Source organism: Schistocerca cancellata, chromosome 2 (assembly GCF_023864275.1).
Source record: "Schistocerca cancellata isolate TAMUIC-IGC-003103 chromosome 2, iqSchCanc2.1, whole genome shotgun sequence".
NCBI lineage: Eukaryota > Metazoa > Arthropoda > Insecta > Orthoptera > Acrididae > Schistocerca > Schistocerca cancellata.
This window is the reverse complement of record NC_064627.1, coordinates 859,533,795-859,557,912: the sequence shown is the minus strand read 5'-3', so window position 1 is coordinate 859,557,912 and position 24,118 is coordinate 859,533,795. Positions and strand designations below refer to the sequence as shown.

The following is a 24,118-nucleotide window of genomic DNA, read 5'->3' as shown; positions in this document are numbered from 1 at the left end:
CTGATGCAGAGTGTCTGCCCCATGAGCTGGAACACCTCAAAACTGTATTCCGGAAAAACGGGTACTCGGAATGGCAGATCAGATGTGCTCTCCGCCCCACCTCTACAGTACAGCGTTTGGAGACAGAAGAAGTCACGGAGATAGAGATAGCCACTGCCTATACACTGTATACTGGCGCACTGTCGGGGAAAATAGGACGAATATTGAGGAAATACCGAGTAGGAACTGTCTTTTGTCCACCCAACAAAACAAGAGCATTATTGGGCAGTGTCAAAGGCTATCTCGGTTTGTGAAAGGACTTTTAAGTCCTAAAAATCTTAAATTAGGTACCTAAAATAGGTTCTATAATTTACAAAATACGTTATAAAAACCAGGAAATAGTTGACCAAAATCTAACATTTTATTTTCTAAAAAGATAAATAAATCGACAAAAATGCGCATTACGTTGTCCATGACCGTAATTACAGTCACAGTAAATAACTAACACTTTCTCCAGATATTCCGTTGACAAACTGCATATCGTGTCTGTTTATAGCATCTTATATGCCGAGAATGAGCGTTCCACGTCAACAGGTGTCACCGGAGCATATTTAAATGACGGTATTAGGTGCAATGGGACCGCACACTGATGTTCTGTTGATTTACCTAATAAGATGTCAGCCACTGTGCAGAGGGTGGTCAGCACTAACTTTAGTACCAATAGAATCTGGGGACAAAGTTGATTTTGTCGGTCACTTCTTCCATCAATCGCAGTTGTCTGCAGACTGGTTTCCCTGAATACTCTAGAGCTTTGATAATAGGGGTAGACACGGGACTCGCATTCGGGAGGACGACGGTTCAATCCCGCTTCCGGCCATCTTTATTTAGATTTTCCGTGATTTCCCTAAATCGCTGCAGGCAAATGCCGGGATGGTTCCTTCGAAAGGGCACGGCCGACTTCCCCATCCTTCCCTAATCCGATGAGACCGATGACCTCGCTGTCTGGTCTCCTTCCCCAAACAACCGCAACCCTTTAATAATAGGGACAAAATATGCATAATGAGATTTTGTGTATGCAGTGTCTTTGGAAATTGTTGGGTCCTTCAGAAGATCTTTAGCTGAAATAATGCTGACTGACACCTCCCGCAATTTAAGAACAATGTTCTCAATGTCTTCCAAATGCTTGCTGTGATATTCCACGGCCTCTAGCCACGTTCCCCACCGAGTAAATATGGATTCTCGTGGAAGTGGTACGTTGAGAAGTTCCTCTCGAAATAACTGGGTTCTTGTGGTGTGTTGATAAAAACCTTTTTGATGGTTGAAACTAGCTTATTTACATGTCGAAATTTGAGACATTTCGTCTCAGCTACACGATTCATGGCATGAGCAAGACATGTGATACGGAGCAAGGAAGAGTAAGATACTTCAAAGACTTCAACATCAGCAATCATGTATGCAGCTGCATCAGTGTGGATTACAAGTACTTTATTTTCATCTAGACTGTTGGGAAAAGTAATTTTAGTGCTTTATTAACAAAGTAAGCAATTGTTTCTTGGTTAGTCTTTTTTAACTCCTTGCTGCAGATCAGATGAGGTAGAGAGCGGTTGTCAGGATCTAATTTTCCAACAATCAAATTAGCCACATATCGACCTAGCCTGTTGTCTCATCGACCGAGTTCCACATGTATGAATCGCCTATATCTTCCCTTATCCTGCTCGATGTATTTTCATGTAAAGTATCTAAATAGTGGTTCCTCGGTGTGGATTCTGGTGGAATGCTGCGGTGACAGTATTTCTTTGGTAAACTTTTGAACTGGCTATTTTCAACTGCATTGAATGGTATGTTTGCTGCAACAACGGCACGACACAGGTCAAGATGAAATTCGTTTTTGTTTGTTGCATTTGGTTTAGTTCGAAACGTTTAAGTTTGATTTATTTTTTAAATTTGCGTGGTGTTTAATCCCTGCAACATGCTGACTTAAATGCGACCTCTGTTCTTCAGAATGTACCTAAAAACAAAAAGAAATGAGAAATACGTTGTGGAAGAATGTACGTACAATATCTACTTAGCAAAACTAACATACACTAAACATTTCTAACAAAATTTTTGCATTCGCATATGTCTGGTCCAAATTAACTCGTGAAAAACAGTGGGATCACTGTTCTCTGAGTGGGCGTAGCAGATAAAAGGTTAATATTTTACTGAAGTCTTTGTTCCACGCATTGCAGTGAATTACTCTTCCATCTGTAGAGAAATCAGGAAATTCTTGTAACCACTGACGGAACGGAGATGATTTAGAGCTGGCTATTTTTCGGCATGCTTGACTTTCCACAAATTCACTGTTGCTGTGAAATATTTCACCGCATCCAAGCACCAAGCTGACCGACTGCACGAAGACAGTGTAGTTGTTTTAAACAGGTATTTCCGACAGGACAGAAATGCGCCGGAGGCAGATCACGAGTCTCCTCAGTGTCCTGCCGGCACATTTGACGGTTCACAGAGTGCGACAAAGCCATGCGGAGCAGGGCGGGCTGGAACAGCCTGGCCTATACTGTCGTCATTTGACCACGAATGGCGTTCACGCAAGCAAGCCAACCAATTATCATTCAGTTATTATTTTCTAAGTAGCCAGGAAGACCAGAAGAGTAGTTTTAGTCATACAAATTTTAAGTGGATTTTTAAAAATTAGATATTCAGGTTCTAACATGAAATTAGGTCATAAAAATTTTTATTTTATTGAATTTTTAAAATTCAGGTACTAACCTGAAATTAGGTACTTGTAGGTGTTATAAAACTAGTGTTTTCGATCATAAATTGGCATAATTAGTGTTGTTGTTGTTGTTGTGGTCTTCAGTCCTGAGACTGGTTTAATGCAGCTCTCCATGCCACTATCCTGTGCAAGCTTCTTCATCTCCCAGTACCTACTGCAACCTACATCCTTCTGAATCTGCTTAGTGTATTCATCTCTTGGTCTCCCTCTACGATTTTTACCCTCCACGCTGCCCTCCAATGCTAAATTTGTGATCCCTCGATGCCTCAGAACATGTCCTACCAACCGATCCCTTCTTCTAGTCAAGTTGTGCTACAAACTTCTCTTCTCCCCAATCCTATTCAATACCTCCTCATTAGTTACGTGATCTACCCACCTTGTGCAACTATTACTGCCTTTATATAATGAAGAACAAAATAGGTTTTTACCTAAAATCCGAGGTTTAATTATAACACTAGGAACATCTGCCGAAGTACGTATTATTCTTGCTGAATGATAAGTCAAAGATGATTGACTTTTATAAGGATTGGGAGTGGACCCAAAATTGAACCCTGTGGAACCCTTTTTTTCCAGTAACTAAAATTTTCTACCTTTCCAACATTGTCTGAATTATTCAACACAGCCTTTTGCATTCTGTTTGTTAAGTATGATTCAGACCAGTTGTACGTAAAGCCATCAATTCCATAAAACTTCAGTTTTGCTAAGAGTGTAACGTGATCGACACAAACAAACATTTTTAAAGCTTGTGTTGTTTGATAAATGTATGTATAAATACTGTTCTCAGTCTAGCAACCATTTTGGAATCAAACCTATGATACGCTAAGTAAATGTTTTGCACTTGTGTGCGACTACTCTTGAGTACATTACTTTTTCGAATATTTTGCAAAAAATGTTTGTAAGGGAACTGGACGATAAATGTTTGTCTATTTTGTCACCATTCTTATGATGGTTTAACAGTTGTTTGCATGCCAGAGTGCTGAAGGTCATGGGTTCGAAACCCTCCGCTTTTTCACCTCTGGTCATGATTTTTCAAGTTGATCGCGGTTCGGAGTCCACATTAAACTGTGTGTCCTCCTTTTACTAGTTGTCTGTTCAAATGCCAGAGAAAGTCGAGGCAAAATGTCTGCATCTGGACTATACCCAGTAAAGTAGTGTGCTGTTCAAGCGATCCTTTGCGGTGACGATGTCTTTGGTTACACTGCTGCTGACTGAAGTTGCAACAACCCGAGGTCGGCATGCAGCGAGCATCAAACAGGCATGTTTGAATACGCACTCCACAAGGTAGGGAGGAGTAACACTGTCTATTTTCCGTAGATACGGAGAGATTACTCAGCAGGTTTCTCCTTGAGAAATCATATCTGCATGTCTGTCTGTGAGAAGACTGTGCTGTTATAGAGTATAATTACAGTTTCACCGACCGATATTATGAGGGAATAAGTGGATATAGCAACCATCACATGTGCAACGTTTGTCACTACAAGAAGTGGATCACCAGAAAAAGAAAAAGGTACGATGTTGGTGGACGACCTCTCTTTTAAAAAGTAGGGAGCAGTCTGGTGGGACAAAAATGTCTGACCTTAAAGCAGATTTTGTGGGCTATCTCATATTTTTTTCGAATGAAACCTATAGATTTCGAGGTGTTGAATAGTTTAGGCCCTAAAATTTCCAAAGGTGGCGTCTCTGTTGGGAGAGCTGTACCTGCAGCAGAAACTCGGAGATATTTAGCCACTGGGAATTCATATTCCAGCTGAATGTACAAGGAGAGGCAAAAAGATTGCCCTGCCCGAGTAACTTGGAATCTAAGAACACAGCACTACGCATTCCTAAGTTCATAAGTACGTGTTCAGAACTCTAGCGGTCTGTGGAGCTTCAGCTTGGTGTCTACATCATCAAATAATAGCAATATGATAGTTAGGATACAGTATGTATCGAGATTCGTTGCAATTTAACTCACTGAATCATTTCTTTTGAAAATAATTATTCGCGCACGTAGAGGCGGTTGAAATATAAGGACTCCACGTCGCGTCGGTAGAATTACTGCGATGAGGAGCGTTTCACATGTGTGTCAATGGTACTGGTACGGTAGTTCAGCGTGTTCGGTCAGAAGGTTACATGCCCTAAATTGGAGTCTTTTGAAAGAATGTGGAACCTAGAAAAGTCTGCAGCAGCGCAATGTGTAGCGAAATGAGGTTTAAAATATTACCTGCACAGGTCTAAATAAAAAATAACAACTGACTCCAGTTAGATTCGAACACTCGTCCCTTACGTTCGTAAACTCACCCACTGAAACAGATGTGAAACGCTCCTCATTGTAGTAATTCTACCGACGTGGAGTTCTTATATTCCAACCGTCTCTACGTGCTCGAATAATGATTTTCAAAATAAAGAATACGATAAGTTAAATTTCGATGAATCTCAACACATACTGTATCTTGACTATATATTGCTTCTATTTGATTATATGAACGCTGGCACTTCTGAAATTTGGCATGCCAATGCTCTGTTCTGGGACTAAATTATTCGGGCCGGACAGTCTTTTTGCCTCTCATTGCACTCCTTTTTGTGGTTCACAGTGAAAAGATGCCAATAAAGACACGATTTTCTTTTCCACGTCATGCTCAATTATTTCCCTCCAAGCGTCTAATCATTTAAATTGTTTTTATAATCGTAGTTCGTGGGGCCTCTTAAATATTCTCGTTCCCGATAAAACTCTATCAGCTTTAATTCTGTCTCCGTATTCCACTCCGTGTTCCAGTATTTTTAAGCACAATAAATACTCATCCGTTCGACAAAAACAGCAAATCGCCACTGAACCGATGAATATTCGACCTGGGAGCCACGCCAGGAAACAGTCGCACGGTCAACCCACCGCCAACGCTTTGATGTTACTGCTGCCAGACCGAACCGTAACCAGGAGCAACCGCCTTTTTGGCTCCGATTTGCCGCCCGTACACAAGAAGCAAATCTCGGACAACGAAGCATTGTCGTAGTATGTGGGCACCTTAAGTCATACGACCCCCAACATCTAGCGTGATGGTATGGAATGGCATGGATTTTATAACATGATCACCTGTGGTTCACAAAGGCAATTATTTGGACAGCAGGCGCCACAGTTCTGACTTGTTAAGGCCCCTAGTTTTTCCCTATCTTCGAGGTCTCTGTGACGTTATCCTTCAACAGATAATTGAAGACTGTATTGTTCCCGTGTTGCCAAGACCCTCCTCGATGTAGCGTATGTTCGACTGTTGACCTGGCCAAAACGTTCTCACCCACTGGAAGAAGGGGGGAGGGGGGGGGGGGGAGGAAAGTAATAATAGTTTACCGAAAGATTGGAACTTCACCACTCGCCAGCCATTGCGACTGATGAACTATTTCGGAATTCATGGGTTCTTTGGGTTTTATGTAGGGAGGGAAGTTCAGCTAATAAGGGAACGTAACGAAATGTAGCTTTTGCCTAGCCTCCGCGCAGCAAAGCACATGGCCCAGGAGCGTGACTTAGGCAGAGGGACAGGTAACGGTGAGGCCGAGGGCCGTCTGGGACGGAGTGGTGGGGGGGAACCCGGTGTGCGGGTGGGGGCCGCGAGGCTGCCGGCAGGCCGCTGTCCGACGGAGCGTCAGTCAAGTTGGAGCCGCCGACACCTGTTGCTGTTCGTACGGTATTTCAGTCGCGCGGTGCGTGCAGTTGTGGTGCCAGATGCCACATAGGCTCACACTTTGTGGTCCGTCCCTGTAAAGTGTCGTCCGCGAGTGCGATCGTGAACGAATCTGACAGCGGAGTCAGCCTTCCTTCGCGAGCAGCTAGAAGGCCAGTGTTCCACTCTAGCAGGTAAGCAAGCAATCCAATAACGCTGCAGTGATGCGTCATCGGTGCCAAGCCCAGGTCGACAGCGTGATTCGTCACTCGTCTTTTCCTTTTCTTCTGCCGATAACGGATAAGACGGATATTTAAAGTTTCTTTTCGCGGAGGGTCCCCGTCCACGGAGAGCGCAAGATGGCGGTTGCAGCCTCCATTTGATTCGTCTCCAGTTGCATTTAGACCACCTTTTCAGAGCAACCAGTGTTGCTGCGTTAAACTGTGTGTAATATTCGGAAGGTTTTACACGTCTTGTATTTAGTTATCTTCACAGCAAATTTTTTCTGTGACCTTCTCAAGCTGTGCCCTTCAGCATTTCAGTGACGTATAGTGTTAAATAAACTTAAAAATCCCTTCGAATTTCTTTCGGTAATACCATAAGTATCGTGATACAAAGGCAGTCTCTTTGAATATGGGATGCGTTGTTTGACGGAGGGACAATCAGGATTTTTATTATGGGTAATCAGCTTTTGTCAAATCGCTGTCTTTGAAGACGCTAGGTATACACTTTACATAATGAACTTATTGTTACATTCTTTTCAAGATCTTCTGTTTCCCGCATGTTGCTGCCTATGTACAGCGATGTCATCTGTTGGTCTGTGTTGCCTTGAGAAGACGGCCGTTGTCCATCGACTGAAAAGAAACTGAACGGGAGATGGGAAGGAATTGTCCGAATGGTGGACGAAGCACTTGAGCACAGTTCTGGTTTTCCTTCATCTTACAATGTGGACATAGAGGTTTTACGAAGATGATCATTGCTTATGGTCACCGGCTTGTTTCTCTTGCCAGATTAGCGGAAATGCTTGATAGTTTTACTGCCAGACTGTAGAAAACGCATGCGATATCATGAGAAAAGTTGCTCATAAACCACTTAGCGTCGGTTTTCACGACGGAGTCTACGAATATTCTCCAGCAGTACAACCGTGACCTTGAAACACCTAGGCGTACAAAAATCATTCTTCCCACGCCCCTTCAGCTAGTGAAATGATAACTTCACGTATGACACAGTGGAAGGCGCCGCCTGCATAGCGCTTCATGACTGAGAAGTGACGTCTTGCTCTGCATGCGTTCTTGAAGAAGCTCGTTTCCTTTTCCCAATAAAAGGACTGCGGGAAGAACACTTCCATCTATTTTCTAAGGACTGTGGAAGTCTGGTGTTATAAGACTACAGAGAGAAAATAATAAATCGCATGTGTTCACACAGCTGTTGTTAGCATAGTGGAGTCGAAACTACTGTATGTGGAGTTGAGGAAATGAATTAGGAAGTACCGTACTTGACATGAATTAGAAATTGGTTTGTTTTGCAGACAGGAGAAAGAAACACAGTTATGTTTAACCTGTGCATTACGATGTCCTTTTTCGCCTGGAAGTATTTGGTTATCCAGAGAGCTGAACAGGTATTGTAGATGGTATGAACATTTAGCTGGTAAACGAAGGCTGTTCTGCTTCGGAACTGCCCAATGGCACCTAGGGATGGACCTCATCTCTTTTGTTTAGGAAGACAGTGAAATGGTCCTTTGACAATGTTCTGTTATTGAATAGTTTGCATTTATGCCGCCCAGTTTCAAAAATTCGCGCGGAATGTCTTGTGCTTCATTCGCAGAAACAGAAGTTGCGTCAGGAGGAAGTCGGAACCAGAGCGACAGGATAACAAGTGTTAAAGTTGCGATAGCGAAGTTCCTCTGGTCATATTTCTCTCCAGGAGAACGGACTTTTCGCAAAACATAACAGCCTTTCATACTGATGTCACTAATGGTAGCCGCAGTGGCAATCAGCCACATATTGAAACTGTGCCGAACGGGGAGTCGAATCCAGAACCCAGCATTTCACGGCCATTACTGTTACAAACTGAGCTTGCCATCTGCTAGCCGGCAGGGCTGGTACTTCAAGGATGAGTTGGAGACATGCCTGGACAGCTCAGTCGGTAAAAACTTTCCTCTATAGGCAGGGATCCAGGTTTAACTTCCAGCTCGGCGTAATTTACAGAACTCTGTTACCCTTCCCTTGTAAACAGCTATCGTCTTAACGTCGTAGAGGTCTCCGTCGCCCTAGTGATGGTCAGAGTCTGTGACAGGTACATTGCATATGTAAGGAAGGTATCGACTTTACACTCTTAGAACACACAAATAATAGACTTTCATATTTTTATTGGGAGTCTATTGTCAGGAATGTGATTTTTTTTTCTCCTTAATTGCAAGACTGTGTCGGAACTGCAAAACTTCACCTAATATTCCCCTTGGGGAACCCACCCCCCTGCCATGGGTCGCGCGGATTTGCTTGAATTAGATGTGTTAGGGAAGAACTATGCTTAAACGACTGATAATGATAAACAGTTTAGCCCCTATAGAGATACTGGAGTTGTTAATGTTCCATCACCTTGACGCAAATGTGGTCCAAACTATTTTGATAGTTAAAACTACATCTCAGACTTTTAGGTTCTAAAAAACTTAAATTAGATACCTAAAATAGATTCTATCACTTACAAAAATAGGTTATAAAAATCAGAAAATAGCTGACCAAAATCTGACATTTTATTTTCTAAAAAGATAAATAGATCGACAAAAATTCGCAGTATGTTGTTGTCTATGACCGTAATTACAGTCACAGTAAATAACACTTTCTCCAGATATTCCGTTGACAAACTGCATATCGTGTCTGTTTATAGCATCTTATATGCCGAGAATGAGCGTTCCACGTCAACAGGTGTCACCGGAGCATATTTAAATGACGGTATTAGGTGCAATGGGACCGCACACTGATGTTCTGTTGATTTACCTAATAAGATGTCAGCCACTGTGCAGAGGGTGGTCAGCACTAACTTTAGTACCAATAGAATCTGGGGACAAAGTTGATTTTGTCGGTCACTTCTTCCATCAATCGCAGTTGTCTGCAGACTGGTTTCCCTGAATACTCTAGAGCTTTGATAATAGGGGTAGACACGGGACTCGCATTCGGGAGGACGACGGTTCAATCCCGCTTCCGGCCATCTTTATTTAGATTTTCCGTGATTTCCCTAAATCGCTGCAGGCAAATGCCGGGATGGTTCCTTCGAAAGGGCACGGCCGACTTCCCCATCCTTCCCTAATCCGATGAGACCGATGACCTCGCTGTCTGGTCTCCTTCCCCAAACAACCGCAACCCTTTAATAATAGGGACAAAATATGCATAATGAGATTTTGTGTATGCAGTGTCTTTGGAAATTGTTGGGTCCTTCAGAAGATCTTTAGCTGAAATAATGCTGACTGACACCTCCCGCAATTTAAGAACAATGTTCTCAATGTCTTCCAAATGCTTGCTGTGATATTCCACGGCCTCTAGCCACGTTCCCCACCGAGTAAATATGGATTCTCGTGGAAGTGGTACGTTGAGAAGTTCCTCTCGAAATAACTGGGTTCTTGTGGTGTGTTGATAAAAACCTTTTTGATGGTTGAAACTAGCTTATTTACATGTCGAAATTTGAGACATTTCGTCTCAGCTACACGATTCATGGCATGAGCAAGACATGTGATACGGAGCAAGGAAGAGTAAGATACTTCAAAGACTTCAACATCAGCAATCATGTATGCAGCTGCATCAGTGTGGATTACAAGTACTTTATTTTCATCTAGACTGTTGGGAAAAGTAATTTTAGTGCTTTATTAACAAAGTAAGCAATTGTTTCTTGGTTAGTCTTTTTTAACTCCTTGCTGCAGATCAGATGAGGTAGAGAGCGGTTGTCAGGATCTAATTTTCCAACAATCAAATTAGCCACATATCGACCTAGCCTGTTGTCTCATCGACCGAGTTCCACATGTATGAATCGCCTATATCTTCCCTTATCCTGCTCGATGTATTTTCATGTAAAGTATCTAAATAGTGGTTCCTCGGTGTGGATTCTGGTGGAATGCTGCGGTGACAGTATTTCTTTGGTAAACTTTTGAACTGGCTATTTTCAACTGCATTGAATGGTATGTTTGCTGCAACAACGGCACGACACAGGTCAAGATGAAATTCGTTTTTGTTTGTTGCATTTGGTTTAGTAAGAAACGTTTAAGTTTGATTTATTTTTTAAATTTGCGTGGTGTTTAATCCCTGCAACATTCTGACTTAAATGCGACCTCTGTTCTTCAGAACGTACCTAAAAACAAAAAGAAATGAGAAATACGTTGTGGAAGAATGTACGTACAATATCTACTTAGCAAAACTAACATACACTAAACATTTCTAACAAAATTTTGCATTCGCATGTGTCTAGTGCAAGTTAACTGGGGAAAAACAATGGGATCACTGTTCTCAGAGTGTGTGTAGCAGATAAAAGGCTAACATTTACCTAAGTCTTTTTTCCACACATTGCAGTGAGTTGCTCTGTCATCCGTAGAGAAATCAGGAAATTCTTGTAACCACTGACGAACCAGAGATGATTTGGAGCTGGCTTTTTCGGCATGCTTGACTTTCCACAAATAAACTGTCGCTATGAAATATTTCACCACATCCAAGCAGCGAGCAGACCGACTGCATGAAAACAGTGCAGATGTTTCAGTCAGTCATTTCCGACAGGACAGAAATGCGCCAGAGGCAGATCACGAGTCTCCTCAGTGCCCTGCCGGCCCATTTGACGGTTCACAGAGTGCGACAAAGCCATGAGGAACAGGGCGGGCTGAAACTGGGCTTATTAGGTAAATCAATAGAACATCAGTGTGCGGTCCCATTGCACCTAATACCGTCATTTAAATATGCTCCGGTGACACCTGTTGACGTGGAACGCTCATTCTCGGCATGTAAGATGCTATAAACAGACACGATATGCAGTTTGTCAACGGAATATCTGGAGAAAGTGTTATTTACTGTGACTGTAATTACGGTCATAGACAACAACATACTGCGAATTTTTGTCGATCTATTTATCTTTTTAGAAAATAAAATGTCGCTGTCTGACCACGAATGGCGTTCATGCAAGCAAACCAACCAATTATTATTCAGTTACTGTTCAGGACGACCAGAAGAGTAGTTTTAGTCGTACAAATTTTATTTGACTGGATTTTTAAAAATTAGATACTATCAGATTCTAACATGAAATTAGATGTTTTAGGTACTATAAAATTACAGTAATCGATAAAATATTTTTGCTTAATTCTTAGCTGGGAAGACTACGAGAGAATGTTACTCATAAAAGATTTTATTTCATTGGATTTTTAAAATTCAGGTACAATCAGGTACTAACATGAAATTAGGTATATTTACGTGCTATAAAACTAGCGTTTTCGGTTATAAATTGGCGCAATTCGTGTATTGTTCGCGCAAACAAAGTTGACACTCGGCACTGTGGCTGATGGGAGCGAGTATAAATGCGAAATGCCTTTACGGTCGCTCCCATCAGCCACCGTGTAGTATGCGCGTGTAGTATGTACAACTGTTATTGCCTTTATTTAATGAGGAACAATATAGGTTTTTACCAAAAATCCGAGGTCTAGTTACAACGCTGCACAGTATGTGCATCTAGGAGTGAAACTTAACGTCAGCCAGGATGCTGAGAAGATAGACTGTTGTTCTCTCAGGGGGTAGCGTGGCTACGTGTACGGTAGTAACAGATAAGCTGGTATGGAAAGGGTCCAAGTCAAAAGGTCTGCGCGTGACGCGTGGACGTCGCGTCATGCGAACTGTTTGACGAGCGCTGTTGGGGATTCCGATTCAGACAGTAGCGTGTCTGGGCCGCCGGACCTGCGTTATTCGGGACGCGGCTTACTTCCTCGTGACGATTAACTGCTGAACTGCACAACATACAAAGTCAGTATGTTAATGCCTCGTGAGATTCGATAGCAGTTTTTTCTGTCCTTCCTAGGTATTTAGTCTCAGTTATGTCAGTTTCCTCGTAATTTTACGCCGAGTTGCCTAATCTGAAAATATTCCAGCTTGTAATTTCAGGCTATTCCAGGGTGTAGTTTAAGGCACCTCGGCCACAAGAGAAGCGAGCCTACTCATCATCACCGATTTCATCCAAATGTATGGACAGAAATAAAAGTGACAGGTGGGAGTTCCAAATAGCCAAGCTTTCAGAAAAAAAATGCAATTTTTGACGCGGGTGCAGTGAAGCATAAGCCACTTATTTTAGCGTAGCTGTCAGGCAGGGTTGACATTGGAGAGAGAGTACAGACCGGTAATCAGAGGGGCGTGAGGTCGAGTCCATATGTGGAAATGCTTTTTTTTATTATTATTTTCAGTTTTTACGTTTAACTGCAAATAAACCGAAACATTGCTCAATATATTTTATGTATTTGTATTTTCTCTAAACGAATAAAAGGAAAGGCAAAGGGAAACTTTGGATTGCAAATAAATTTCGAAGCAATCACCGTATTTAAAACCTTCACGAGGTATGTACAAAGCACTCGCCAAGAAACAATTGTAATTGAAGCGTACAGGACTGCGTATTCCGTTAGTTTCATTTTGACCTTTGAGAACATCCCAGCAGATTTCCGGAGCAGTTTATATCGGTACACCGAGAGAGAGAAAGAAATCACATCGCGAGAAGTTTGCATCAAAACACATTCCATTGTACATCATCAGCTATCCTCGGCAATGTTTGGCGAAGTGATGCGTTACATGTGGTTTTCTGCCAGACGGTGCGACGAGAGAATCTTTTTTAGTGGTAAACAAAGTATTCTCTCTGTTGTTGTTGTTGTTGTGGTCTTCAGTCCAGAGACTGGTTTGATGCAGCTCTCCATGCTACTCTATCCTGTGCAAGCTTCATCATCTCCCAGTACGTACTGCAACCTACATCCTTCTGAATATGTTTGGTGTATTCATCTCTTGGTCTCCCTCTACGATTTTTACCCTCCACGATGCCCTCCAATACTAAATTGGTGATCCCTTTATGCCTCAGAACATGTCCTACCAACCGATCCCTTCTTCTAGTCAAGTTGTGCTAAAAATTTCTCTTCTCCCCACTATTATCCAGTGCCTCCTCATTAGTGATCTACCTATCTAATCTTCAGCATTCTTTTGTAGCGCCACATTTCTAAAGCTTCTATTCTCTTCCTGTCCAAACTATTTATCGTCCATGTTTCGCTTCCATACATGGCTACACTCCATACAAATACTTTCAGAAACGACTTCCTGACAAATCTATACTCGATGTTAACAAATTTATCTTCTTCAGAAACGCTTTCCTTGCCATTGCCAATCTACATTTTATATCCTCTCTACGTCGACCATCATCAGTTATTTTGCTCCCCAAATAGCAAAACTCCTTTACTACTTTAAATGTCTCATTTCCTAATCTAATTCCCGCAGCATCACCCGATTTAGTTCGACTACATTCCATTATCCTCGTTTTGCTTATGTTGATGTTCATTTTATACCCTCCTTTCAAGACACTGTCCATTCCGTTCAGCTGCTCTTCCAGGTCCTTTGCTGTCTCTGACAGAAATACAATGTCATCGGCGAACCACAAAGTTTTTATTTCTTCTCCCTGGATTTTAATTACTACTCCGAATTTTTCTTTTGTTTCCTTTACTGCTTGCTCGATATACAGATTGAATAACATCGGGGAGAGGCTACAACCGTCTCACTCCCTTCCCAACCACTGCTTCCCTTTCATGTCCCTCGACTCTTATAACCGCCATCTGGTTTCTGTACAAATTGTAAATAGCTTTCTAACTGTAAAAGTGCTGCGTTTATAATATGTAAAAGATGCCAAGCCAGTTATTTCTTCCCCTCTTTCATGATGAGTATCACCGCAGCACATGTAAATAATCAGCTGTAAAGTAATAAAAGTATCAAATTTCGTTTGTGAAACTCTCTTGTGTAGCTTACAATCGCTTCCTGTAAATTTATCTCCAGTCCTACATTTACCTTTGTCTTCACCCTTGATGTTACTATCACAATATTAATAAATACATACAGTGAGCATTATTTAGATTTATTTACGTCGTAAGTAACGTGAAAATTGAAAATAAAGTTTCCACAAACGGACTAGACCAACGATCCTCGGCTTGCTGTTCTGTACTCTTCCCGCTGTGCCAAGCGCTGCCTGGCAGCTACGCTAACGTAAGTTGCTCGTGCTGTCCTCGATCCGCGCCAAAATTGTTATTTTGTCTAAACGCTTCGCCATCTGGAACTCCCACTTCTGCCACTTTCATTTCTGGCCGAGCACTGCATCTACTATAAATTTGGACAAAATTGCTGATCAACGAGTAGGCGCGGTCGTCTTGTAGGAGTGGGACGAGTTCACTTCACCACAGGGAACTAGCGGCAGACAGCTATAGCCTTGATATGCTCGCGGGGCACTACGGACGCGACGCGCACGAGCCGTGGCGGAGAAATTCTTCCCGGAGAGCGTGGAGTTCGGCGACCGCTGTTCGCGGTCCATTGTGCCGCATAATCGATCTCCGCGGTCTGATACCCCAGTCTCCAGAGGATATCGTCCCGAAATCTCGGCCAGGGCCGCGAAGCGAAGCCTTTCACGTCACAGATCGGCGACTTGAACGGTTCGGAATGGAATGGAACGGGACAGGCAGGCGGTTTTTTACACTGCGCAGTGGGACCATTCAAGCAGGCGTGTCTACTTAAATGCTTTCTCATTTCTTAAAAGCCTGCTCTGTCTTAGAGGACAGGTCGCAAGTACTGGGGAATATCGGCACTTCTTTTTTCCAAACGCTCAATTTCTCCTGATCGAGGCAGGTGGTGCAGTAATTTAGACGCTAGACTCTCATTCGGAAAGATAGCTCTTAAAACCACCGATCAGCCATCCACACTGAGGTTTTCCTTCGTTTCGCGGAAAGCGTTATGGTAAATGGCGGTGTCGTCGTTGCGAAAGGGAAGAGGCCGGTTTCCTTCCCCAGCCCTAGCTTGTGCTCAGTCCCTAATGACCTCGTCATCGACGGGACGTTAAAGCCTAATCTCCCTTACATTTCCACGTTGTCGTCGGCGGCTAACAAGTTTCTCCGTTTTCAGTGGAGCCACAATCGTATTAACATTGTTACGTAACAAATATATTTTCGCTCTGAAACTAAGGTTCTGTCTTAAAATATAATTTTCTGTAAGAGTGGAGTTGTCAGTACCTGTGAATTTAGTGCAACAGTTGTCACACATGTGCTACAACAGAAATGTTGTGTTTGTTCTGTTGACATTTTTATAGGTTTCTGCATTTTACTTGTAATCATTATTTTCACTTTATTATTATTATTCACGTTTGGGCTCTACTGGAGGAGGCGAGGTACAACAAAGAACATTTTCACAAATGGTTTTTTTGTTTTGCTTTGTGCAAGTATTACCTACATTCTCTACAATGGACTCCATTCTGTCTCTCAGGCCACGTTGTTCTGGTCTTCTTGAGATTTTCTGCCAGGCCAGTTGTGGAGTTGTGAATTTTCTTTTTGAATTTTTTCTGTATCATACACAGACTCGAATTATTCCTGCTCCATTCAGGTATTCTGTTACTGCTGTTATGCAGTTTACTCTTTGATTTTAGTGTTACTGCTGACACTTTTGAAAATTCTGCAACCTGCCTAGTTATTGTGACTGGCCCTACTTTTTTCAAGTGCCCAAGAAATTGTTAGCATTTCCATTTTGTGTGTGTGTGTGTGTGTGTGTGTGTGTGTGTGTGTGTGTGTGTGTGTGTGTGTTTGTTTGTCTGTCTAGCAGCTTCTCCCAAACCACTCAATTGATTTCAATCAAATTTGGCATAGAAATAGCAGGTCTTGTCATAAGTGAAACATTGTGGGGTTTATAACCTTCCAGCCCCAATAGGAATGGAAATACAGACTAAAACATTTCTTTTCTAGCCCTGGCATATAGGCTGTCCTGCATAACAGGCATGTTGTGTAGGAACAGTGTCAGCCTGCTTAGCAGGGCAGCCTACATGTCAGGACCGAGAAACTGTTTTCTGTGATGGGACATGTAGGTTGTCCTGAATGACGTGTGTTGTGTTGGTGTAGTATAGGCCTACTTTATGGACCTGCTTTGATTGGTGGCCTGTGTGTTAGGGTCAAATATCTGAGTGATGTGTAGCTTACCCTGCGTGACAGGCATGTTGGAGGAGTTGTAATGGCTAAAATTTTCCTGATGACTTTTCGTTTACTCATTTGGATTTTTCCAGTGTGTCTCCTTCTGTTTGAAATTGTTTGAGCCCCATAAAAACATTCTGGTTTGAAAATTGTGTTGTCTCAGCTTTGTGTATTTTGACATTCATTTTTTGTTATAGGTTTCTTTAGTAAGTCTGTTTGGTAGCAACGAATTTCATAACTGGTCATTTCACTTTGTTTATACTCCTCTTTAATGAAAGATTGCTCAGGGGCTCTGTCAAGAACTTCAACATGTGTTTGGGTTGCCATCTTCCGCAGCAGTTATTGTTTTTCTTTTTTTTTCACAGCGTACAACAAGTGAAAAAAGTTCTTAAATTTGTGTCACAATTAGCTTTATAGAAGAAAATACTGGTCTTTAACATGTTGTCGTCATTAGTGTTCTGCCCAAAAGCTGGTTTTCACATGGTAACTCCCTATGCTTCGTGTCTTCTGCCATCCTTTTCATGTCCACTTAACTTCCGCTTTAACATATAACTGATACAATTTTTTTAAAAAAAGTTAGGTTGTAACCTGATTTGCTCATCTGATGTAGTGTATTAAGTTACTGTGGTTGCTTATCCCTTTTGTACAATTCAGTTACTGTAAGAAAATTTAATAGGTATGCAATGGACGGTTCAATCAGTCAGAGCCTTGCCCTCGACAGGCAAGATTCCAGCTTAGTGTGGCAGTACAGCGCCCGGTTTTAGTGTCAGACGTACAAACATTACCTGGCCCACGTCAACTTTGGCTATCTTGTACATTCTATGTGGCAACTCCAAAAAAGTTTCTGACGACTTCTGAGATCTTTGGCGATAGTCCGAGAGCACCTGCTTCATTACTCCTAAAAAAATCTTAGCAATGTCTAGACAGATGAAAAGAAAAAGCTTTCATTCTTGGCGCAGGGCACTGTTTATTATGCTGGTCCGACATTCATATAAATAGGGTTAGAATATGAGTTAATCGTCTGACAGTGTCTGACATTTTTAATATGTCCCCAGTTCGCGACCGCGTTAGTCCCTCCGTTAACTATAATCTGTTGTAGATTCCTCGAATTAAAATCTGTGCCCAGCAGGTGGAAGAAAACACAGCCTACCCCTGTCTACAAGAGTGATAGAAGAAGTGATTCACAAAACTACCGACCAGTATCTTCGACATCCATTTGTCGTAGAATCTTAGAACATATTTTGACCTGAAACAGAATGAGCGGTCGCAGGTTTGAATCCTGCCTCGGGCATGGATGTGTGTGATGTCCTTAGGTTAGTTAGGTTCAAGTAGTTCTACGTTCTAGGGGACCCATGACCTCAGATGTTAAGTCCCATAATGCTTAGAGCCATTTGAACCAAACATAATGAGGTATCTCGAAAAGAACGAGCTCATCCTTGCCAAGCAGCAAGGAGTTCGAAAACACAGGTCGTGTGAAACACAACGCGCACTTTTCTCACGTGGCATCTTAAGTCATGGATCAAAGCAGTCAGGTATTTGCACTGTCTCGATTTTCGAGAAGCATTTGACTCAGTACCACACATACGCTTTTCATCAAGAGTACGTACTACACGAAATATGTGACTGAATTGGGGGTTTTGTGGAATGTAAAATGCAGTATGTTATCGTGGTTGGAGAGACTTTGAGTCTACCCGAGGGCAGTGTTTTGGGTTCTTTGCTGTTTATGATGTATATTAATGATCTTATGGACAATATTAATGGAAATGCCGTGTGGCTAGGGCCCCCCGTCGGGTAGACCGTTCGCGTGGTGCAAGGCTTTAGAGTTGACGCCACTTCGGCGACTTGCGTGTCGATGATGATAAGGACAACACAACACCCAGTCCCTGAGCGGAGAAAATCTCCGTCCCAGCCGGGAATCGAACCCGGGCTGTTAGATATGACATTCCGTCGCACTGACCACCCAGTTACCAGGGGCGGACATAATATTAATAATAAACACAGAGTATTCGCAGATGATGCAGTTATCTATAACGAAGTACAATCTGAACGAAACTGTACAAATATACTGCCCGACATTGATAACATTTCAAAGTGGTTCAATGATTGGCATCCTGCTTTAAATGTTCAAGAATGCAAACTTGTGCGCATCACAAAATTAAAAGAAAAATGTAGTATCCTATCAATATAGTGTTAGCGAGTCACAGTTAGAATTTGTAAACTCATACAAATACTTTTGCGTAACACTTTCGAGACATGAAGTGGAACTATCATATAGCGTCAGTCATGGGTAAAGCAGGTAGCAAACCTCGGTTTATTGGTGGAATACTAGGGAAATGCAATAAGTCTACAAAGGAGATTATTTACCAAACACTCGGGCGACCCATCGTAGAATATTGCCCGAGTGTATGGGACCCATACGAGATAAGACTAGCAGAGGATATTGAACTTATACAGAGAAGGGCAACACGAAAGGTCACAGGTTTGTTTGAACCGTGGGAGAGTGTCACTGAGATGCTGAAAAAACTGAACTGTCATACTCTTGAAGATAGACTGAAACAATCCACCCCAATAAACTCTACTAACAGTTTCAAGAACCGGCTTTAAATTATGACTATCCTATATTCAACCACCCCCACACATAGCTCCTATAGGGATCGTGAGGATAAGATTAGATTAACTACACCACGCACAGAGGCATTTAAACAATCGTTTTCCCCGCGCTTCGTACTTGAACGGAACGGGAAAAAGCCCTAATGACTCTTACAGTGGGACGTATTCTCTGCCATACACTTCAGAGTGGTTCGCAGAGTATAGATAGAATACAGTTGTCTACGTTTCAGTGGACCAAAAAATGTCGTGACCAGCACGGAACTATAATTGAGGAAGTGTTGCAAAACAGGAGTTCAAAGATTTCCATGATTTTAAATGCCTGTAAGCTTATGGTAGGACTATCTTCTTTGGTATATCCGTCTTCCGGCTGACACCGACTGGAAGCACTCCAATTTCCTCTGTCCTGTACTTCTTCCTTACTGCTACATGGCGTACCAATCTGCCCTCTTCCTCTTGCCTGCAGAATTTCCTTTAGTGGCTCTTTGTAGCTGACAAGCCCTTCGCAGTATGTTTTTACCCGTGCGTATAATTTCCACTTTTGTTTTTTGGGAGAGAAGGGGGGGGTTATAAATGTCCAGGAAGAGGAAGAACTTTCAATTTTACGCAGATTATTTACGTCTTTTTTTTCTTTTATGAATGTTGCAAATACTTTTATTCCAACTACACTTTGTACGTGGAGAATTTATAACGAGTGGAAAGAGCTTGAAGGAGTTTGAGGCAACTAGAATCAGCAGGTTTGGAGTTTGCAGTGTTCTGGTGTCGTAATGTCGCGCTGTTGATTTCTGCCTGCTGGTGTCCGCGATTTTCATTTTGTGTTTGTTTTTTGATCCTGCTTCTGCCGCGTTCTCTCGGCCGTCACTTCCGGAGGTGATTTAGCACTTCCGGCTGGCATGGCTGGCTGTCATGTGTTACGGGCACACCACAGTGCTTTCTACTGACGCGCAGCTCCCTCTCTTCTGCTGCCCCCCCCCCTCCCCACACACACACACACACACACACACGCACGCAGAGAGAGAGAGAGAGAGAGAGAGAGAGAGAGAGAGAAAAGACTCTGTCTCCGTCAGTCCGTGTGTCTTTCCTGCATTCTTCCATAGCCTGGTAACAGTCCTACTGGAGCGCATGATATCGTAATCACAGAAGTCAAAGTAATCGTATACCCGGTTGGAGTTCGCGAGATGCAGGCCGGGTCGATTTCGTAGGGCTGTTGACGAACGTTGTCTCAATCGCTTAACGTCGTCGTCAGATGTGCTTGGACGATCTGATGGTTTCCCATGTCTTACCGAGCACCCTGTTTCTACTAAACATTTATGCCACTCATAAATTGTAGGCCTACTAGGAGGATCTTTAGCGTACTTTGTATGGAAATTACGCTGAACTGTTGTCGGTGACTTCGAATCTCAAAACCAAAACACACAGTTAGCACGATTGGTGTCTAGTGAAAGCAGCCATCTTTATCGCAATTGCCGCTTGCGCTCCTTACGGTGCGATTCGGCACTAGCGAACTACGTGACATAAATCTTGATGTATTTCCCTTCAAATTGACACTACTGTGAATTAATTTATACGAATTTTCAAAGTTGTGAAGTCATCCTTGAAACATCCTGTATATTGCAATCTCACTAACAGCGCGTTGAGGGCTCAACCGTATGTTCAACGTACGTCTACTCTCTCTCTCTCTCTCTCTCTCTCTCTCTCTCTCTCTCTCTCTCTGTGTGTGTGTGTGTGTGTGTGTGTGTGTGTGTGTGTGTGTGTGTGTGTGTGTGTAATATGCAGCACAAGTCTGGCAAGCTACGCACACACCAGGCACGGGCTTAGGCCGCAATATAACTGGCTGCCTATGACCAACTCCAGTTTACAAAATCTACCACCATATAGGCATACCACTCCCGGTATTAGCCGAAGAACAGCGGCAGAGTTTGGAAAGAATAAAAAGGACCGAATGTGGAGAACTTCAGAATGCTGAACACCTCGTGATCTGCCCGAAGTTGCCTGACTCGTGCACGCTGAATGATTTGACTTTAGCAATGTTCCAGCAATGAAGACTGCCGAATTCTGGGCCTCAACATCAATTTTATATGTACAGAGTCTTGTATATTTCTTGTACATTGTTTCGAATTTGTAAATATTTGTATTGTACTGCCCTCGATACGAAAGTAATAATAATAATAATAATAATAATAATTTAATTTCTGTTTGCTCTCAAACGGCTTCGGGCATCACTGCTCCCAGTGGTTCAGCACAGCTATGGCAGCGGCTGCTGTACGTGGCTACAGGATACTGGCGGATGGGGCTGGCCGACCGCGGCTGGGGAGAACTGCACCAGAGCTGTAGTGAGCATCGTCTCCCCCCTGCCCTTTTCTCCCGCTTTTTTTGTGATGCGCTGTGTAATCCATTTAAATCTCGTGCCCACCCGGCCGCCACCAGCGCTGGCTGCGGCCTTGGTCCTTTCGTTCCTTTTTGCCTGCCGGAGTCTGTTCCCCTGCAGCCTCGCCCTCTCGCAAAGCCGAGAGGTGAAAGCAGAGATTGGGGACGCCATTTGGCGGTTTCCGGAGCCCACTTGGGCGCCAGATGTGCATCGTCGTCCGGTTCCCCCAACACGGTCTCCTGCAGACATTTGTGTGCCACTTCATTGCAGGAGCGCTCTGAACAGATGTTAACTCTTGTGCTAACAGACTACACGATAAACAAGGGAGATTGCGTGTTGACAGACTGACTGGCAACAGAAGATATCTGCTCTGTCTTTTAGCAACTCATACAAATCTTTTAAAATTTTTTTTTTACAGATGATTGTTTGGTAAATTATTCCTAAGCTATGGTCACAGTGATTTCCTCTTGTTTACGTGGAATTATTTACTACGGCTCACCGCTGCAGCTAATTGTTGAATTGACTGCAAACATTGACGTACTCCATCACTACCGCCCCGCCTCATAACAACAACAACAACAACAACAACAACAACAGCCATCACCACCAACATTTATTGCGTCTGTTCTCTCTGCCGACACCCATTTTGGGAAAGAAATTAGATAGATTTTGCTCGTCTCCAACGTAGCTTCAAATTCTTGTGTTCTTGTGTTGGTGCTTTCGTTTTTCAACTTTGTTTTCAAGAGCGAAGATTTATTTCCATGAAGAATGGACTGTGTTCGTAGACATTCGATGTATATTTAATATCCACTTTTGCCCTAAGTGTGGCATCCATAGCATTGCCAAATACTCCTCTTCCAACGAGTTTTATCTTGTCCCTCGACCTCACTTTTGGCTTTCATTGTATGCTGAAGACCGCAGTATCGTGCACCCGTGGTATCTTATAATAATAATAATAATAATAATAATAATAATAATAATAATAATAATAATAATAATAATAATAATAATAATAATCACCATCATAATCATTTTCGTGTTTAATGTTACGCCTCTTCATTTCGTCTCGGATGATGTCTTTCCAGCTTGTTCTGAGTTTTCATCTTCTTCTACTTCCCGTCAGATCATTTTGAAAATGATGCAATGGTAGCCTGTTCTTCGGAACCCGAATACTATACTTGAACATTTCTCAGCGGTCTGTGATAAATCCCTATGGGATGAACAGTAAACATCCGAGGGAGCGATCTGAAATGGTATGATCACGCAGAACAAATTGCAGGAAAAGCGAAATATCCGCTGAGAGTCAGTGGAAGAATGTTAAGGAAATGTAACTCATCCACAAAATAAGTGGATTTCAGAACAAAGGGGCCACCAATTCTTAAGTATTGTTCATGTGTTGGACCTGTACAAAGTCGGATTAATAGAAGAGATGTAGATGGTCTAACAAAGAGCGACACGTTTCACCACGGGATCCTTTGGTAAGCCTAAGAACGTTACCGAGTTGCTCAACAAATTCGTGGCAGTCGCTACAGTTGAGGCGTTGTGTATCACAGGAAAGGTTATTGAAATTCCGAGAGCGTACATTCGAAAACGAGTTGAGCAACACATACTTCTTGTTGCATACGCCTAGAAACGACCATATGGAAGCTTTGAACACCACAGTACCTTACCAGGCATGGTCCTATCAGATGGTAACCCGTTGCCTTCTTCCGGCCTCTTGAGCTGAGTTACGGAGCAAGTTGTAGGGAAAGCTACCGTTTAACGTGTATTCCAAACCACGATGCAACTCGGAATTTTTCAGCACTGCGGTGTTCAAAATAATCTTCGTATTGAGACTTTTACTTGTGTAAGTTTATCGACTGCCGTTCTTTCCACGCACAATTCGCGAGTGGAGCAGAGAAGGGGGGAAAATGATAGTGGTACCAGAGGTACCGTCTGCCACACACTGTAATACGTGTTGCGTAATGTGTATATACGCTGAGGTGAAGAGTCATAGCATACCGCCTAATATCGTGTCTGACCTCCTTTGCTCGGCGTAGTGCAGCGACTCGACGTGGCGTGGACTAAACAAATCGGTTGAAGTCATCTGCAGGAATACTAAGCCGTGTTGCCTCTGGATCCGTCCATAACTGCCTAGGAGTTGCTCTCGATCATGTCCCATAAATGTTGGAGGGAATTAATGTCGGGCGATCTGGGTGGCCAAATCATTCCCTCGAATTGTCCACAATGTTCTTCAAACCAATGGCGAACAACTGTAGCCTGATGACATGGCGCATTGTCATCCATAAAAATTCCGTCGTCGTTTGGGAACATGAGATCCGTGAATGGCTGCAAATTGTCTCAAAGTAGCTAGACATAATCATTTCCAGTCAACGATCGGTTCAGTTGGACCAGAGGACCCAGTCCATTCCATGTAAACACAGCCCACACCATTATCGAAGCCAGCTTACACAGTGCGTTGTTAACTTGGGTCCATGGCTTCGTCGGATCTGCACCACACTCGAAACCATACCGTCAGCTCCTACCAGCTGAAATCGGCAGTCATCTGACCAGGCCACAGT

At 42.8% G+C, this 24,118-nt stretch overlaps 1 protein-coding gene across 4 annotated transcripts in view; it reads left to right on the top strand.

Annotated features, from left to right (window-relative positions):
* The first annotated feature begins 6,364 nt into the window (after positions 1 to 6,364).
* The window catches only part of LOC126162796 (CD109 antigen-like), a 237,194-nt gene continuing 219,440 nt past the window's right edge, over positions 6,365 to 24,118 (top strand). For 3 of the 4 annotated variants that reach the window (XM_049919516.1, XM_049919519.1, XM_049919518.1), the window contains exon 1: positions 6,366 to 6,575. The gene's annotated coding sequence lies outside the window, so the exon portion shown is untranslated. Of the gene's footprint in view, positions 6,576 to 24,118 lie in introns of all 4 variants that reach the window. The other variant, XM_049919517.1, reaches the window with a different exon arrangement.